Genomic DNA, 7316 nt, shown 5'->3' with positions numbered 1-7316 from the left:
AAATCTAAATGTTCTGGGTTCTTACACTAATGTATGTTCATTCCTTCTGATAAATTGATTTAAATTCATTCATTGATTCTATAAACATATTCTGATCGTCTCAAGCTTGAAATTCTGCTTCATCCAGAACATTTAACATTTAGATGTAATATTTAGACTTAACTATTTCATATATAACAATTTATCTTCAAATGTTGCCGTAAATGTGATAACAGTTTATCCGTATCCTTTATGACGTGTTTTTCACACTTGTCTTTAACTTCTAATGCTTTACCTCCCTCACCACCTTCAAAATAAATTCAATAAATTGAAATTACACTTAACGGAAATCAGCTCAATCAGTTTTATATAATAAAGGAAGAATCTGTCTTATCAGACTATAGATTGTGATAATCTAGGTATCTGGGAAAAAAGAATGTAGTCAAAGAAATTGTCACCTGTAATAGCAGATACATGGAATAATATTGTCAGATCTGATCTAATGAGAAATCTGATCCCTAAAGCCCGAAAATGAGTTTTTCGGGCATGTCAATTATCTATAATATTGGCAAATTAATATAATTGTCTGATGAGACTGGCAATGAGTTTTTAAAATGGAGAGGGAATGAGGGTTATTTTGTTGCTCTGAGGGTTATTTCAGTCCAGGACATTGTGTCCCAATAGAAGAAAATTCCCTGAAACATATCAGTGGCACTGTGCATAATCATGCAGATGAGCCATGCTGACTGGATTTCCTAGAAAAAAAAGAGTCTAAAAGCCTCAGAGGAAAAGAAGAGTGGTAAAGAGATGAGGACAATGCCACATTATAGGAAAGGAGAAAAAAAAGGGTAGAGAATGTAATGACCTGTCTAAACTGGATGAAAAGCATGGTGGAGTGAGGACGAGTATAGCACAGACTGAACGGAGAAAACAAACCAAACATGAGAAGAAAATAAACCTAGGGGAAATGGAAGGTACAAGAGATAATAGAACAGCAGACGAACATATCTCTTGTATCTGTTTCCTGGATGTGGAGATATTTGTTCTCTGCACAATGAAGCCACGTAGATAGAGCTGCATAAGATGAACGAGATGGGTAAATAGGTTTGTGCTCATCCCATAACCATCATGCACATTCTGGTGATAATGGTGTGTTATCATCTCTGTGTGTATGTTCTAAAGGTGTTTCTTTATGGTTTTGTGTGTTTAGCTGCAAACGTTGATGAACTGCTATGAGCTGTAGGTTTGTGCAGAAGGCTGCTGAACTAGAAAAATATATGAATATTTGGTGCTTAATTTGATTCTTCATTGCAGTTCTTTTTTTGTAGTTTTTAATGGTTTTCTTACGCTTTAATAAAGAGTGCATTAAGCCTCATTCTTCAAAATCAAATGAAATAAGTGGATGGATTATAACATTTACCAAGTGAAGTGAGATTTATAGATCGAACTTACCCAAATTAATTCAGGTACGGTCGGGTTTTCATTTTATTTTCCAGGAGTTGTGCTGGAGTACGATGCTGTCCGTTAAATCCAAAAATAAACCAATTTATTATGGTGAGACCAGAACGTTTTCTTCGATTAAACCTAAACTTTCGAACAATGGAATCTGAGGTCATTCTTCCCGTTTGAGACGACTGAGAACTTGTGTTTGAAATACAAAGCAAATGTGCAGTACATGCATGTCTTAATATGCAGATAGATATTGTTTGATTATTCTTTTTTTTTTTTTAGCCTGGTGTGTATTTTGCATATAGCCTCAAGTGACATGCTATACTACATAAAATGTGGAGGGGGGAAATATAACCCCTGTCTCTTGCTGGTTTGTCAGAATGACTGATATTTATCTTTCTCAACATGCAGTATTTTTTTTTGTGCCTGTGCTATGGTGGAAAAATGAAATAAATAAATAAATATTCCATCAAAGTTGGCCTTTGCCATATGCCTTACTTCTATGTATAGACCACAGGCAGGTTCTGAGAATGTTTGTAGCCAACATCTGAGCTCTGCAGGTACACAGTGGGGGGCAGGGCCTGTCTGTGCAGAGCTCTACAGATGTGTGTTTGTGAAAAATTTGAAAAAAATGTGTTGTTTACTTCTATATCAGTCACGTCCCGCAGTAAATGAACTGCACACCTCACTCTAAGTAAGAAAGTGAACAGCTCTGGGAAAAAAAAAAAAGTATTACATCGTGATCAAGGCGGCCACCTAATGCTGTCATTAAAACCTGCACATTATTACAAAAGCTGACAGTCTCCTGTGGAATTCTGTTTGAATGGTAAGAATGTAAAAAAAAAAAAATCTAGTCTAAAGAAATTCTACTTGCTTTGACAGAAAATTACTTTGGGTACTCAAACAGAGCCAATCTATTTCAAGGACGACCTGCTCTAGCAACTGAGCAACAGCCACCCGACTTAATTTATCACGGTTTAGTCTGTGAATGCAACTTGTAATGACAAATATACACTCCGTTTATTAGATACATCTAAACTATAGTCTAATCTGGTTTTGTAATGAATCCTCCTTCATCTAGGTTATAATTCTTTTAGTGCGTTGTTGTCTTAAATGATCTACGATCGTTTTGGAGAATGTAGTGGACTGCTGAGTTGGATTACATCACACGGGAAGCTGTTCCCGTTATATCCCCTGATTGATATAAATGGGGTGGATGAAATAAGAGAAACACCTGTACAGCACTGCAACTGGTGTTTTATGCTGAAATATTCAGCTAAATAAATCAACCAGCTCACAGAATTAAGAAGGAGAAAAGTGGTAGATGTGTGGCCAACAGGAATTCCACAGGAGACGACAAACAAAGAGAAATCATTTAATGCGGTAGTTGATGCTCTCTACTGTACACTGAAACTGAAAATACTTTAGCCCGACTCCTGTTGTTTATTAATGTGCAAAACAAATTACAATAATTAGACTTGATTCACAGCCACGTGTTGCACACACCTGTCTGTTACTGTGAGTTTTGTGCCGATCAAAAGAGGCAGGACACATTGACCTATTGGCTTTCTAATGAGACATTAGACACATGACTGAAGAGACTTCAGACTGTTCTTAATGGAGATTAAACAAATTGTGTCTCAGCTGCAACGACATTGTCACGTCAACACAACTGAGTAAATGGCAAATGGGAAGCAGCAGTTTTTGGCCTGGTTAACCAACAAAGACCCAATACATTGCCACTTAACATATCACTACACTATAAAGCCAATGTTTTAGACTCACCACTTATTATCTGCTGCAGATGTTGAATGTGGTTTATTATAATTTTTCATGGATCTGTTTACACTCTTTGATCCAAAAATGTCCAGGAAGAGAAAGATTGATGCAGATAGAAGGCAGTTTCAAGAATGATGGGAAGGTGAATACAAGGAGGCTTCAAGGAGAAAAACCGGTATGTCTTTTGTGTTATGACATGTAACATGTAGCCAAGTAAAATGTGGGTTAAAAATAGAGAAGAGGAGATTTTTGCAGCATTGTTATTCTATAGTGTATAGTGTATAGTGTATAGCCACATCAGCATAATAGATTAGATTAAGATTAAGATTAAGAACCCTTTAAGTCCCGCAAGGGGAAATTTAATTCTGCAGTGAGTTAGTGAACACACACAGCACACAGTGAGGTGGAGAACATGCTAACCCAGCGCAGTGAGCTGCCATGCCAGTGAGCGGCGCTCGGGGAGCAGTGAGGGGGTTAGGTGCCTTGCTCAACAGCACTTCACCTGCGGACTGGTCGGGGATTGAACCGGCTACCTTCCAGTCACAGCTGCCCCCAAAGAGTTGCCCTCAAAGGGCCAGATGTAACTGTAAGACAGAATAAATGTTACTTAATGTAAACGCATCCTCAGAAAAAGACTTTGAAGCATAGGTGATTTCTTCAGCCACAATAAAGTTAGCTTTCACTGCCGCATCGTTTTTGGTTGTAGCTTTTGTGAACACATTCTGCTGCGATCGCAGTTTGCCTTTTAATTCTTTGACAATGTGTTGTTTTTCTTGAAGGCTAACTTTGGCATACTTGGCTCCTTTTTTGGTGTCAAAATGCCGACTTAGATTGTACTCTTTGACGACGGACGCCTCATAAAACAAAAGACATACCGTTTTTTCTCCTTGAAGCTCAAACATGTATTTACCTTCCCATCTTTCTTGAAACTGCCGTCCGTCTGCATCAATCTTTCTCTCCCTGGACATTTTGGGATCATTTGTGGATATTTCAATCTCAATTTCAGTCGTCGCATGATGCATATACAATGATACACTGCAAACTAGCGGCGGGATGCCGTCACTTCACGGGTAACACAATCGCCATGCACTGTGGGAAATGTAGTTTATGGTCAACACACGCCTTAAAGCAGCATATACCTCGTGGGCCACATAAAATTATGTGGCGGGCCACATCTGGCCCCCGGGCCTTGAGTTTGACACATGTATAGGAACTCTATCTACAATAAATTTGCATATCTATTGGGTTTGATGATATGAGGACAATATATGTACTTTCTGTGGTTTGCAGATGTCTGTCAGGAAATATGAGATGTTTATCTTTTTTAGCACATTCATTCCATATTTGTGCAAGGGAAAACGATGATGCCAAGATGCCATGGATCAGATTTGCACCCTGATCTTGTTTATCACTTTGTGGTTGTTGAAGAGATATTGTCCCTGTTTATTGGATGCTAACCTGTTGTTGTCGACTGAACAACTGGATTCTTTTTATTATTTTTTTTAAATGCAGTCTGTTCCTGCTAATGCTAGTAGTTAGCAGCTGTCTGCGGATATCAAAGTGATGTCTTGTCAACACAAACCGTGCAAATGAATTAGTGAACAGATTAAACAGTGAACAGAGTCCCTGTCCTGTCTGTGCTCTCAGTGATAATAAAGATGTGTGAACTTATTTGAAGCACATGGTGCTTAGATGAATTGGACCGTAAGCAATTGTTTTCCAGTGTGGCAGATTTACTATTATCATCATTATTCTTCCTCAACTGTTTCGCAGACATTGTCATGTTTTTAAATGAAGATAAATCCTTGGTAAATATTATCTTATTTAGCCTTAATTGTACGTTTGAACCTTTTTTTTTTATATGTTCCAGTGATAAACTCAGGGAAATGATTTGTAAAACATAGATCATTTTTTTATTGTTTGTCTCTATGTGACCCTGTGATGGACTGGCGACCTGTCTAGGCTGTGACCCCGCCTTGTCAGCTGGGATTGGGATTGGCACCAGCACCCCCTTGCGACCCTCATGTGGAGGATAAAGCAGTTGAAGATGAGTGAATGCAAGTGAGTGAATTATCAAGATTTGAACTCGAAATGGTTTTCAACAACTGTAAATCCAGATACAGTGATGGCCTTGTTTAATTTGATCTTTAACCTCATCTTGAGCTATATCTGATTCCGCTGACTTCATCATCATCACATTGTCAAACACCGCTGTAATAACAGGTCTATCAGAAGCCAGTATATGTAAATAACTGTACCTGGTGAAAGTGAATATAAAATTAACTCTGGTTCGTTCTCTGGATGTGGGGGAGAAAACAAGAACGAGGCATTAATGGATGATTCAAAAACCTCTTCAAACTCCCAACTGAAATTGGATTTGAACTCCACAGAGTGCAGGTTGTAGATGCTTATTTTCATTCATTTGTCAAGTGCTGCTGATGACAAGTTAAGAGCCCTGCCTCAGAATGCAAATCATGTTGGCTTTCTTATTTTACTGCCAGGTGGAGTTCTCAAAATGTCGTTCAAGTGAGGCCTGTTTCTACTACAGAGCCTAAATAACGTGTAATTGAAAACTGTGAAATGGTACCACAGTCATACCCTGTTGTTAAGTCCTAGGTTCAGTGTCCATCATCCTGACAAGCAAATACCCATTTTTAATACTTCTGACACGTGTACAGATGAAAAAAATAACAACAACAACAACACTGCCCTTTAAAGTAGCACGATGAAAAGAAAACATGGTACCACAATCAACCATGCATGGTTATTTAGCATATCGTATGCTGTCATAAAGAGGCGCAGGCGCTGTTTATTTATTTATTTACAGTCCATCATACATGAGAGAATTTGGTCATAAACCAAAGTGTAATCTTTTATCATCACTTTTCTATTTTCATCAATGACACAGAGCTTAGACTACATTGTCTTTATGAGAACCTCTATTGTACAGGTAAAAAAAAACTAAAATAAAATATATTTTCTTACTATGATAATCTATGCACTCATGGACACCATGCCTGCAGCCATGGCTATAAATGGGTCCCTGATTCTTTTCATTATGATCCCATTTATGGACATTTAAATCTCACCTTACAAGAGAAGGCATTTTCTTTGCAGAAAGAGAAGAGGGTGTAATTTCAAGTCTTGACGGCTAAAAGTGTCATCTCACTATATAATATTAACACTTGTGTCTTGGCGACAAAATTTCCTCAACATTTATGGAAAAAAAGGAAATAAATACTCTGACCTGGTGCGAACAGGTGCAAATAAAAACTAGAAAAGCACTCGGAGAGAGAAGGCCTCCGCCAAGGCAGCTCAGTGCCTACAAAATACATCCTGTGTTGTAATCAGTGATAGCGTCTACGGATCACGCCAATTTTAATCACTTGTTCCTGGTCCCATTTCTGACATTTCCTGAAAATGTTGTTATGTTGCTAATAGACATACAGACATACAAACTCCAGCAAAAACATAACCTCCTTGGCTTGAGGTAACAAGGCAATCTGAGATGGCAGTCTTCACCCCATTCACGCAACAAGCCTCTGGCGGCCTCTGTTGGTCATATTGGTGCAAAATGTGGAAGCACAAACAACATGGCCTGCAGCAATCTCAAATATGTGCGATCATATACGTGATATGTCTAAAATCGTTCAAATCATCCATTAGATTTGTTTTAGCAATGCTACAAATGACCTCACAATATCATTATTTCTAAGTCATTTTATTGAAGCAAATGCAGAAAACACTGAATGCAGTTTTAAAACATTTGTTTACAAAAACAAAACACCTTTTACAGGTTAAATGATCAAGTATTTAGTGTGATCTACCCTTAAACTTGAACAATAGTATAACCCTGGCTTTCTTAAAACTGGAGTGGAACTGAATTGGTCTTAAATCCAATTTGTTCTACCATTACATGTTGTCAAATATCTGCTGTGAATGAGGTCTATTATGTCCAATTTATTCATCACATGCTTGGACGTTACATGCACATGCTGCGCGAGTTAAGCTCGGTGACAGCTTGCTAATGTCTAAAACCAACTTTCAGTTACATCCAGATGCCAATGATCACAGAATTTGACAGACATAAAAACAACAAAGCGGGTGGT

This window comes from Microchirus variegatus (genome assembly GCF_963457635.1).
Source record: "Microchirus variegatus genome assembly, chromosome: 5".
In the NCBI taxonomy this organism is placed as follows: Eukaryota; Metazoa; Chordata; class Actinopteri; order Pleuronectiformes; family Soleidae; genus Microchirus; species Microchirus variegatus.
Note: the sequence above shows the minus strand (reverse complement) of the source record.